This window comes from Pseudorca crassidens, chromosome 7 (genome assembly GCF_039906515.1).
Source record: "Pseudorca crassidens isolate mPseCra1 chromosome 7, mPseCra1.hap1, whole genome shotgun sequence".
NCBI classification, from domain to species: domain Eukaryota; kingdom Metazoa; phylum Chordata; class Mammalia; order Artiodactyla; family Delphinidae; genus Pseudorca; species Pseudorca crassidens.
The window spans coordinates 36,559,169-36,572,962 of record NC_090302.1 but is presented as its reverse complement, the minus strand read 5'-3'; positions in this window follow the sequence as shown (position 1 = coordinate 36,572,962).

Genomic DNA, 13,794 nt, shown 5'->3' with positions numbered 1-13,794 from the left:
CTAATTTTTTAGTGATTTTTTTTTTTTGCGGTACGTGGGCCTCTCACTGTTGTGGCCTCTCCCGTTGTGGAGCACAGGCTCCGGGCGCACAGGCTCAGCGGCCATGGCTCACGGGCCCAGCCGTTCTGCGGCATGTGGGATCTTCCCGGACTGGGGCACGAACCCGTGTCCCCTGCATCGGCAGGCGGACTCTCAACCACTGCGCCACCAGGGAAGCCCTCACCAGCACTTTTTATTATCTGTCTTCCCAAATATAGTCATCCTAGTGGGAGAAAGTAACATCTCATTGTGGTTTTGATTTGTATTGCCTTGATGTCTAATGATGCTGGGTATCTTTTCAGGGGCTTATTTTTGATTACAGTTGTTTAATAACCTTGCCTCTTCTGTGCTCAACTGTTAGGAGAGAAAGTATTACTCTTGAGGAAGAGTTCTGTGAAGTCGAAACAAAGATAGCATGGCTCAGAAACATGACAGTTGTAGTGCATTATTTCATTCAGTCCACAGAATCATGACAAGTCTCTATGTATTATTTCATTCAGGCCACAGAATCATGACAAGTCTCTATGCCTTCCTACCTAGCCATCTATCTTAGAATATTTAAGATTTTAAAAAGTATGTTAGAAAATATCCACTACCAAGCATGTCCTCTCTGCATTCTCACCATTCTCAGTATTAAGAAAGCACTCCCATTCTCCTGGGTCTATTTGCATATTTGGTAGCATTTAAAGGATGACATAAAAAGTTCCACATTTACTCACTTTTTAAAAAATTTTTTAAAAAATTTATTATTTAATTAATTTATTTTGGGCTGCATTGGGTTTTCGTCGCTGTGCGCGGGCTTCTCATTGCGGTGGCTTCTCTTGTTGCGGGGCGGGCTCCAGGCACGCGGGCTTCAGTAGTTGTGGCTCATGGGCTCAATAATTGTGGCTCGCGGGCTCTACAGTGCGCTCAATAGTTGTGGCTCGCGGGCTCTACAGTGCAAGCTCTGTAGTTGTGGCGCACGGGCTTAGTTGCTCCGTGGCATGTGGGATCTTTCCGGACCAGGGCTCGAACCCATGTCCCCTGCATTGGCAGGTGAATTCTTAACCACTGCACCACCAGGGAAGTCCCCCACGTTTACTTTCAAAAGAACAGTGTTACATCTTTGAGCAAAAGTAAATATATCAACTGTAAGTTAGAATGCTTATTGGGAATTCCTTGGCACTCCAGTGGTTAGGACTCCGCCCTTTCACTGCTGAGGGCCCAGGTTCAATCCCTGGTCGGTGAACTGAGATCCCTCAAGTGTGCAGCATGGCCAAAAAAATTACAATTAAAATTTAAAAAATCAAAACAATATTTGGGACTTCCCTAGTGGTCCAGTGGTTAAGACTCTGTGCTTCCACTGCCGGGGGCATGGGTCTGATCCCTGGTCGGGAAACTAAGATCCCACATGCCGTGCAGTGTGGCCAAAAATAAATTTAAAAAATTTTATTATGAGAATGCTTTATTCAGACTTGTAAGAAACATTTAAAACCTTTTTTATTAGGGATATAACACACATAGAAAAGTGAAAATACATAATTGTATAGCTTAACGAATTTAAATATCCATGTAACCACTATTGAGTTCAAGAAATAGAATATTGCCAATACCTCAAAAGTCTCCTATGTGGCCCCCTTCCTGATTATATCCCTTCTCTCCCCTCTGACCTTTATGATAATGCCTTCCTTGCTTTTCTATATAGTTTACCATCTAAGTAAGCCTTTCTAATAAACAGATTAGTTTAGCCTGTCCTTGAAGTTTACATAAGAGAATTGTACAGTGTGAATTATTTTGTGTCTGGCTTCTTTCAGTCAAATTGTTTTCACAGTTGATCCATGTTGTTATGTAGGTGTAGTTCTTCCCATCCCTCTTCTGTATAGTTTTCTGTCATATGAACGTATCCTTTCATTTATCCAGTTTCCTGTTGATGGACATCTGGGTTGTTTCCAGTTTGGACAATTACAGGCAATGCTATTCTTGTAAATGTATCTTGGTGCACGTGTACTCAAGTTCATCTGGGACCTATACCTAGCAGTGGAATTGCTGTCTTCATTTCTAGATAATGCCAAACTATTTTGCAAAGTGATTGTGCCAATTTACATTGCCATCAGCAGTACATGAGAAGTCCTGTTGTTTCTACATGCTTGCCAGTACTTGGTATTGTCCGACTTTTATTATCGCCGATCAGATTATGAAGTATTATCTCCATGCAGTTTTAATTTGCATTCTCTTGATTGATAATTATAGGTCAAGCACCTTTTAATGTTTATTGGACATTTGGATTTCCTCTTTTGTGAAATCTTTGCTTTTTTCTATTTGGTTGACTATTTTCTCTTTTTGACTTGTTGGAATTCTTAATATATACTGGATATGAGTCCTTTACCAGTTTCAAATGTGGTAAATATCTTCTTCCACTCTGTGGCTTGCCCTTTCACTCATAATGGTATATTTTAATTTTAGTTAGTCTGATTTGTCTTTTCATTTTTAGTTACTGCTCGTGATACTTGAGGAAACCGTTCTCTACCCAGAGGACACGAATATCCCATATGGATATATAATTGTCCCAGTACCAATTTTCCCACTTCTCTGCAGTGCCACCTTCGTTGTAAATCACATGTCCATACGTGGGTGGACATGCTTACGAGCTCTCTTATTCCATTAGTCTATCCGTCTGACCTTATGCCAATACCACAGCCTCCATTTCTATAGCTTTAACATATCCTATACAGTTTAGAATTCATTTGTCAAGATCCCCCGCAAAAAAACTTTTGGGATTTTGGTTGTGATTGCAATGAATTTACAGATCAATTTAGGAAATTTTCATATATTTAGAATATCAGTTTTTAAAATTCACGGACTTGGTATGTTTCCATTTTGGTGAGCCTTCTTTAATTCCTCTTAAAGTTTTATACTTTGTAGAGGTCTTACACAACTTTTGTTAGATTTATTCCTAGGTACTTGATGTTTTAAAATTAACAAATATTATTAAAATATATATAGTTATGTATATTATATTCTTTTAAAAATACATAGTATTCTTTTAAAAATCCATTTCCTCTTTTTATAGTCTATAGAAATACAGTTGATTTCTGTATATTCATTATGTATTTAGCAGATTGTAGGAGATGTTTAGATATTCTAGATGTGAGCCCTTTATCAGTTGTACATGTGGTAAATATCTTCTCTCCGCTCAATATGAATCACAGCTCTAAATGTAAAATGTAAAACTACAAAACTTCTGGAAGAAAACATGGACAAAATCTTTGTAACTGGGGGTTAAGCAAAGATTTCTTAAATATGACACCAAAAGCATGATCCATTTAAAAATTGGTAAATTGGACCTCATCAAAATGAAAAACTTTTGCTCTGGGAAAGGCACTGTTAAGGGGATGAAAAGACAAGCCACATATTGAAGAAAATATTTGCAAATCACCTATCTGGCAAAGGACTTGCATCCAGAATATAGAAAGAATTTGTAATAATTTATTTGGAGATATTTCCATAGTTTCCATATACACAATTATATCATGTATAAATAATGACTTGGTTTTTTTTAAGGAAGTTCCCTCTATTTCAAGTTGCTAAAAGATTTTATTGTGATAGATGTTGAATTATCAAATATTTTTCTGAATCTATTGAAATGAGCATGTATTTTCCTTGTTTTAGGACAATTCACTTTTATTAATTTGTCAATGTAAAACCATCCATCCATTCCTGGGATAAACCTAACTTGCCTATGACATATTACATATATATTTTTATATAAAATACAATATACATTTATATAATTATTAGCCTCAGTAATTATATAATTTCTTTAAAATATTACCAGATTCCATCCACTATATATTCACTCAGGTTTTTATTTGTAAAGTTATCATATGGAGCTATTATAAACGGTATTTTCAATTTTTTAGTTTCTAATAATACACTGCTAGTACTATATAGAAATACAATTGATTTTTGTGTGTCGGCCATATACCTTGCAACTTTGCTAAACTCACTTATTTTAGGAGTTTATTGGGTAGATTTCTTGAAATTTTCTATGTAGACAATCATGTCATCTACAAATAAGGACACACTTATTTCTTCCTCTCTAATCTGTATGCCTTTTATGTCTTTTTCTTGTCTTGCTGTGCTGGCTAGGACTTCCAGTACAATGTTGAATAGGAATGATGAGTGGGAACATCCTTGACTTATCCCTGATCCTAGGGGCAGAGCATTCAGTCTTTCACCATTAAATAGGTTTTTCATAGATGTCCTTTATCAGGCTGAGGAAGTTCTGCTCCATTCCTAGTTTGCTGAGATTTTATAAAAAAATGAATGTTGAATTTTGTCAAATATTTTTTCTGTGTGAATTAATATAATTATGTGAGTTTTAGTCATTAGACTGTGAATGTGGTGGATTACAATGATTTATTTTGCAAATATTGAACCAGCTTTGCATCCTGGGATAAGCTACATTTTGTCATGATATATTGTTCTTTTTATATGTTGCTAGATTCAGTTTGCTAACATTCTGTAGGATTTTTGCATCTCTGTTCTTAGGGGATGTTGATCTACAGTTTTCTTTTCTTTTTTGGTACTACCTTTGTCTACTTTTGGCATCAGAGTAATGCTTGCCCCATAAAATGAGTTGGGAAGTGCTCCTTTTTCTCTCTCTCTCTTTTTAAAAACTTTTTATTGAAATATAGTTGATTTACGATATTGTGTATTTCTCTCTTTTTTCTTTCCCCTGGAGACATTGTGTAGAATTTGTCTTACTCTTTTAAATATTTAGTTGAACTGGCCAGCAATGCCATCTGGTCTGGAGGTTTATTTTCATGAAAGGTTTTAAGCTACAAATTCAATTTCTTAGATAGTTATAGGACTATTTAGGGTATCTATGTCATCTTTGGTGAGTTTGAGTAGCTTATGGCTTTCAGGAATTTGTCCATTTCACTTAAATTGTCAAATTTATGTGCATGGAGTTGTTCATAATATTCTCTTATTATCCTTTTAATGTTTGCCAGGCCTTTCATTCTGTGACAGTGGTAATTTATGTCCTCTATCTTTTCTTGCCAGTCTTGCGAGAGATTTATTGAATTTTTTCAAAGAGCCAGCTTTTAATTTCATTAATTTTCTATTTTTCAGTTTTCAGTTTTATGGGTTTATACTCTTATTATTTCTTTCTTTCTGCTTGCTTTGAGTTTATTTTGCTCTTCTTTTTCTAGTTTCTTAGGTGGAAACTTAGATTAGTTACTTGAGACCTCTCTTCTTTTCGAATATAAGCATTTAATACTATAAATTTCACTCTAAAAACTACATCCCACAAATTCTATATGTTGTATTTTCACTTATTCAGTTCAAAATATTTTCCAATTCCCCTTGAGACTTTGAGTTATTTAGAAGTGTGTTGTTTAATTTCCAAAGGTTTGGAATTTTCCTAATATCGCTCTGTTTGCGATATCTACATTAATTCCATTACAATCAGAGAACATACATTGTACTTTTTCTATAACTATAATTGTGGATTTGTGTTTCTCCTTTCACTTCTGTCACTTTTTGCTTCATGTATTTTGAGATTATTGTTGCTTTACATACATATTTAGAATTGTAATGTTTTCTTGGTGAATTGATCCTTTTATCATTATGTAATATATGCCTTTATCCTTTGTAATTCTCCTTGCTTTGAGTCTACTTTGTCTGACATGAGTGTTTGCATGATATATCTTTTTTCATCATTTTATTTTGAATCTATCTATATTATTATATTTGAAGTGAGTTTCTTATAGGCAGAATACAATTGGTTCCTGTTTTGTTATTCGTTCTAACCACCTCTGGTTTTTTTTCCATTGGTGTGTTTAAAATACATTTAATGCAATTGATCGATACATTTGGATTTAGGTCTTTTTATTTTTTCCCCCTTTTCCCTCTTTCATTCATCTGCCTTCCTTTGGGTTATTTGAAAAATTTTTTAGTATCCCATCTTAATTTATTGTGTTTTGACTATATCTCTTTGTATAAAGGCTTTATGGTTGCTTTAGGGATTACAATGTACATACTGAACTTAGTAGTCTTTAAAATTTTTTTTTATTTTATATTGGAGTATGGTTGATTTATAATGCTGTGTTACTTTCAGGTGTACAGCAAAGTGATTCAGTTATACATATACATATATTTTATTCTTTTTCAGATTCTTTTCCCATTTAGGTTATTACATAATATTGAGTAGAGTTCCCTGTGCTATATAGTAGGTCCTTGTTGATTATCTCTTTTATATATAGTACTGTGTATATGTTAATCCCAAACTCCTTATTTATCCCTCCCTCCCACCTTTCCCAATAGTCTTTTTTAAATTAATACTTTCCTACTTCAAGTGGAATATAAAAACCTTACTGCCATATAGATCCTTTTACTTCCCTTCTTTATATTATAGTTGTCTTATATATTACACCTACAAACACTGAAAACCCCATCAGACACTGTTGTTTTTTTGCTTTCAAATATCAAGCATATTTTAAAAAACTCAAGAGAAAAATAATAATCTATTGTATGTACCTAGATATTTATCATTTCTGTCACTCTTTCTTCATTCCTGATGTTTCAAGTTTCCTTTTGGTGTCATTTCCCTTTTCTCTGAAAAACTTTCATTAGCACTTCTTTTGGAACATGTCAGCTGGCCATGAATTCTCTTACTTTTCCTCCTGAGAATGACTTTATCTTTATGAAATCTTCATGAAATATTCACTGAAGGTGAAATATTCTCACTGGATATAAAATTCTAGCTTGATAGTTCTTTTTTCCAAAAATGTTGTGCCACTTCCTCTGGCCTTCATGGTTTCTGATGAGAATTCAATATTCATTCAAATCATTGTTCCCTTTTCAGTAATGTGTTATTTTTGTCTGGCTGCTTTCAAGATTTTTTATTTTCTTTAGCTTTCAGCTGTTTTATTATGAGTCTAGATATAAATTTCTTTGGCTTTATTTTGTTTGGGATTCACTGAGCTTTTTGAATCTGTAGATTTATGTCTTTGCCAAATTTGGCGAGTTTTCAGCTCTTATTATTTCAAATATTTTTTCCAGCTCTGCACCCTTTCTCTTTCTAGGAGTCTGATGGAACGAATGTTGGACTTTTTGTTGTGGTTCCACAAGTCCCTGGGGCTCTTGTCAGCTTTTTTCTTTTTTTCCCTCACTGTTCAGACTAATATCTACTGATCAATCTTCATGTTCAATAACTCTTACCTCTGTCATCTCCATTTTGTTTTGGAGTCTATCCAGTGAGTTTTTAAGTTTGTTTTTAAAATCTTCCAGTTCAAACATTTCCATTTTGTTATTCTTTATATTTTCCATTTCTTTACTGAAACTTTCTAGTTTTCCATTTGTTCCAAGGGTGTTTACAGTTATTTGTTACAGCATTTTTATAATAGCTGATGTAAAGATTTTGTCAGATAATGCCAATATCTAAGTCATCTTGGCATTGACACGTGTTGATTGACTTTTTATTTGTGAGTTGAGATTTTCCTGGTTATTCATATGCCAAGTAATTCTAGATTGTATCATAAATATTTTGAATACCATGACATGAGACTTGAGTCTTATTTAAATCCTATGAAGAATGTTGATGTTTTTGTATTAGTATGCAATTGACCTAATTAGTTTCAGGACATAAGTTCCAACTGACCTGTTGTGAGCTGTGGTTAGGATTTCATTTCAATCTTCAAGGATTTTGCAGTGGTATTTGGATCTGTCCCATGTTTGCACAACCCAGTGGCCAGTCTGGGACCTGGATGATGGTAAATTCAGTTCTGTAAGCCTTTTATATGCCGACTAAGACCAGATCAACCAAACTACAGGTAAGGGCTGAGCCCAGGAATTTGTAAACAATTTTTTATGGTGTCACTCTCCCAAGCTCCTCACTCTCTATGATCTCCCTTGTACTCTTCAGTTCCCCAGGGTTACTCTTTTTGATTCGCCAGCCAGAGTAAAGTAAAAGCTAGAGCTTTACTTAGCCCACTCTGCCATGCATTTTCATAGCTGTGCCTATGTCTGCAGTCAAGTGGCAGAGGACCAGAGGATAAAAAATGGTGAGCTCGTTGCCAGTTCAGAGCTCCATATTTCGGTCTTCCCCAATTTGCCAGAGTCCTTTTCAGAGTCCTCAGATAGCTTCTGCTCCATTTATTCTGGCTAGGTTTTATAGCTGCATTCAGTGGGAAAGACCAAGAGGGATGTGCTTACTCCATCCTACTCCCACTCAGGGTCTTTTCAACTATATTCATGAATGACTTCGCCTATAATTTTCCTTTCTCTTACTGTCTTTGTTGGGTTTTGTATCAAGATTATGCTTCCCATAAAATGAGTTAAGAAGTGTATTCTCCTTTTTAAAATTCTCTGGAAGAATTTATGAAGACTGGAATTTTCACTAATGAAGCCAAATGAAATTTTCTTTGAAGTGTTTTATTAAGATGTTTTTACTAGTTATAGGAATATTCAGTTCTATTTCTCCTCGTGTTATTTTTAAGTTGTATTTTCTAGGAATTTCTCTATTTCATTTACATTTTCAAATTTATTAACATACAATTGTCTGTATATACTTTTATGATCTTTATAATGTCTTTAGACTCTTCAGTGATCCTATTTTTATTCCTGATTTGAATTTTTATAAAACTTTTGTCAGTCTCACATAGGTACCTTTATGACCTTGGATAGCCAGTAGTTTCTTAGATATTACCAAAAACATAAAGAACCATCATAAAAATTAAAAACTTTTGTGCCAAAAAAAAAAAAAAAAAAAAAAACTTTTGTGCCTCAAAGGACACCATCAAGAAAGTGAAAAGACACAAATGGAAAAAATATTTGAAAAGCACATATATGACAAGGAACCTGTATTAGAATATATAAGGAAGTCTTACAACTCAGTAATAAAAGGGAAAAAAAGCAATTTAAAGATGGGCAAAGGATCTGAATACATTTCCTCAAAGAAGATACACACATAGCCAACATGCACATGAAAAGATGCTCAATATCATTAGCCATCAGTGAAATACAAATCAAAACCACAATGAGATGCCACTTCATACCCACTAGGATGGTTATAATAACTTAAAAAAAAACAGATAAGAAATATTAGTGAGAATGTGGAAAAACTGGAACCCTCAAACAATGTTGGTGGGAATGTAAAATAGTACAACCACTTTGGAAAACAGTCTGGCAATTTCTCAAATGATTAAACATGCAGTTATCATATGACCCAGTAATATATATACCGGGTATACATACCCATTAATTTCATTCCTAGGTATACATACTCAAGAGAAATAAAAACATGTATGCACACAAAAACTTGTACATGAATGTTCATAGCAGTATCATACATAATAGTTAAGAAGTGGAAATAACCCAAATGCTCCACGCATAAATAAATAAATGTAGTATATCCATATAGTGGAATATTATTAAGCCATAAAAAGGCATGAAGTACTCACACATGCTATAACATGGATGAACCTTGAAAACATTATGCTAAATGAAAGAAGCCAGTCACAAAAGACCACATGTTGTATAATTCCATTTTTATGAAATGTCCACAATAGGCAACTCTACAGAGACAGAAAATAGAAAATTAGTTGTTGCCTAGAGCTGGGGGATTTGAGAGTAGTGAGAAGTGGAGACTGAAAGTACAAAGTTTCTTTTGGGGGGTAATAAAAAGGTTCTAAAATTGATAGTAGTGATATATGCACAGTTCTGTGACTATACTAAAAGCCACTGAATTGTATACTTTAAATGGGTTAATTGTATGGTATGTGAATTTTACCTCAATAAAGTTATTAAAAAGATACCATGCCTCTGTCTTGGTCATTCTTTCTTTCTTGGATTACTCACTCTGGGGGATGTCAACTTCTGTGTCATGAGCAAACTTTTGGAGAGGCCCATGTGGCAAGGAACTGACACTTCCTGACAACAGCCATGTGAGACAACCTCATGAGAGATGCCCCTCAGATTCCTGACCCTCAAAAACTATGTGAAATAATAAATGTTTGTTATTTTAAGGTACTAAATTCTAATTACACAATAGATAATACAAGCCCATCAAGATCTTTAAGACATGAAGTTCTAATAAAATTTTACTTTTTATATTTAGTAATTATTTATAAAATTTTCTGGTATATTTTGTTGCTTTGGTTAAATGTATACTACTAATAATGATGTCAATGCAAAACAAAATTTTAACATTCAGAGCCTTATGGTCATAGGATATTTTAAAATTAATTATATTACATATTTTTGTTACCAGGAAGTATGATAGGGGCAAGTGTTGGAATGGTAGTATGTGTTATGGAGAAAAAGTAAGAATCTGAAATTTAATATTAATGAAAAGCTTTATCATTTTTTAATGGATTATGGTGAGTATCAAATCACTATGGTATTTAGATGCTACCAGATACATTTAAAAGAGCAATGCAACGATTTTATTTGAAAGGATCACTATTACAAGATATGAGAAATTATATCCCTTACAACTAATTAAGTTATGAAAAAAATTAGATGTCAATTTTAAAATGCACAAGAGGCATGTAGATTTTAAACAGTTCTTTTAGGGAGCGTTTTTGGTTTTTTTTCTTTTTATCTTGTTTGGAGTTCATGGTGATTCTCTTAAATCTGTGGTTTGATTTCCTTTACCAATTTTGGGAAATTCTTAGCCATTTTCTCTTCCAACATTGCTCCATTCTTTCTCTACTCTCCTTGCTGAATTTTTTTTAAATTAATTAATTTAGTTATTTATTTTTGGCTGTGTTGGGTCTTCGTTGCTGCGTGTGGGCTTTCTCTAGTTGTAGTGAGCGGGGGGCTACTCTTTGTTGTGGTGCGTGGGCTTCTCATTGTGGTGGATTCTCTTGTTGTGGAGCACAGGCTCTAGGCGTGCGGGCTTCAGTGGGCGTGGCATGCGGGCTCAGTAATTGTGGCTCACGGGCTCTAGAGCACAGGCTCAGTAGTTGTGGCGCACGGGCTTAGTTGCTCTGCGGCATGTGGGATCTTCCCAGACCAGGGCTTGAACCTGTGTCCCATGCATTGGCAGGCAGATTCTTAACCACTGCACCACCAGGGAAGTCCTCTCCTTGCTAAAATTACATTATAAAACCTGTCCCTCATATCCCATGTTTTTTATGCTCTTTTCTGTGGTTTTCATCCTTTTGATTCTGTTTCTGCTTGGATATTTTTCTGCTCTGTCTTCTGGTCCACTAATTCTCTTTTCAGCTATGTCTAATCCACTATTAAACCTCTCCATTGAACTCTTAATATCAGATACTGTAAATTTTAGTTCTCAAAATTTTGAACTGCTGAAATTCTCATTATTTTAATTCCTTGAAGTCTTTAATCATAGCTAGTTTAAAGTCTAGGTCTGATAACTCCATTATCTGAATCCTCTGGAATTTCTATTGTATGCCTGTCCTTGAAAATATTTCTGAACATGTTTTGTCTTTTCGTGCTTATTTATTTTTGGATGAAATTTTCTTCTGTCAGAGAGAATTTACTCTTGCTTTTGGCAGGCAGCTCTAAGGTAAGGGCACTAGAAAGCCTGGATCGATTTTATTCAGTCAAGGCCTTTTCCCCCTTTATTCCTAGTAGGTAGCCCTTTGGGGTCCCAACAAAAAGCCTGGTACATTTATCAGGGCCCCTTCTTCTTGGTAGGCCCTCAACTATTCAGCTTCTCAGCCTCTGCTTTTACAACTAACAGTCTCCTTGAGAGGAAAAATGGCTCCAAATGTTAGGCTCACTTTTCTTGGCTTCCCTTCCCTTCTAGAACTTTGGCCCACAATTCCTCACTGCTTTGGTAGTCCTCTGATGCCTTCAAAGAGATTTTTAAAACTTTTTGCCCAGATCTTCTAGCTGTTTTCAGCAGAAGAGTTGGCCCAGAACAACTTGCCCACCATTGCTGGAATTAGATCCTCCTCTCTCCTGAACTTCAGACTTAGATTTCCAATATCCTTTGGAATGTTTCCTGAATATCCCACAGGTCCCTCATGCTCAATATGTCCACACTGAACTCTTCATTTGCCTCATCTCCTTCCATTCCACACAACCGGCTTTTCCTGTTGTGGCTATTTCTGTTCATGGTTTCACAAGCTATAAAAGTTATCTGTGAATCTCCTCTCTCTCTCTGTGCCTCCTCTCTCTGCTATTACTTACAAGTATTATATTATGTATATTACCTCCATTATTTTCCTTCCACCTGAGCCCACTGCTGTTTCCTAGAATATCATCCTTGGCCCCCTGCATCTCCCTCCTGAACCCCTGAAGCAGTCTTTCCTAACTGTCCTCCCTGTTTTTAGAACCCTCTGCCATGCTAACTGCCTGAGCTGCCAGAAGATTCTTCCAGAACAGGGTTCTGACAGAGTCATTGGCCAGGTAAGATCCGTCAAAGGCTCCCCACAGCTTCTGCAAATGTAGTAATAATCCTCACCTGGGCTCTCAAGTGCTCCATGATTTGACTCCAACACACTTTCTTCAGCTGTATCCATTTACTTTCCTGATCTTCCATCACCTAGCCAAATCACTTCCCAGAGCACAGCCTGCCTTTCTTCCTCTCCATCATATATATCTCACAACCCTTCTCCTTTGAGATCCATCTCAAATGCCACTCCATTCCAGCAACAAATGTTTATTGAACACTTGCTATGTGCCAGGTATAATGCTAGACCCTAAGAATACAAAGATAAGTAAGGCATACATGGCCCCTGCCCTCACCCCGGCAGATCTACCTTCAATTATTCCTCTAGTAAGCCCTTCAGGCCCAGCCAAACTAATTTACTCTCTGTCCCCCAAACATGCCAAGCTATGAGAGATAGACACTGCACTTATCTCCCGTATGAAACTTTTCTAGGACTTCTCAACCAAATGTGACTTGCCTCCCTTCCGTCTTTTCAGTTCTTGCTTGCTCACCACTGCCCTCTCCACACCCATACCACATCACCATTTGCACCTATCTTAGAGTAATTTGTATGCATTTCTTACCACCCTTCTTCTGGATCAGATACTTTTTGGCTTTAGAGAGTAGGGTCTGTGTCTTAACCTCTCAACCAAGACCCATCAGACGTCACTGTGTGGCCCTTGGTCTGGCTCTGGCAGAGTGCTGAGGAAAGACCCTGCACAGTCCAATCTCTGCCTCTCCCTAGAACCAAGGGTTCTTCCCAGCTGTGTCACCCAGTACTTCCCTCTCCCCATCTCTCCCACTCCAGCCAGGAGCTCCCCTCCTTGTGTATACTTCTAGCCACCTTCTGGATATCATCTAAATCATCTTCTCTGTCTCCTGGCAATTACTGGAACTCCCCCAGAGAGCATAAACTAGTGGCTTTGGTGATTTCAGGTATGATTTATGATCTTATCCTTTCCCCCTGCAACTCTCCCAGTCCCTACCTCTTGTGGTAGGTAGGGACTTCCCATCAGTGCTCCCCAGATCATCGAAGTCCACATCACTGCCCTGCCTGGACCTTCATCATGCCATTCCTCAACTTCTTTCCCACAGCCTCTGTTCCCATCCATCCTGCACCCAGGGATCAGATTAACCTCCTAAGCAGCACTTTGATCAAAGCATTCCTTTTTCTGGAACCTTCCATAATTTCCTATTGCTAATAAGCCTCTTTAGCATGGACTGCATTCAAGACCCCAGCATATGTCTCCATATTTACCTTCAATTATTCCTCTACTTAAGTCCTTCAGGTCCAGCCAAACTAATTTACTCTCTGTCCCCCAGACATGCCAAGCTATGAAACCTTGCACAATTGTAACATTAGGGCG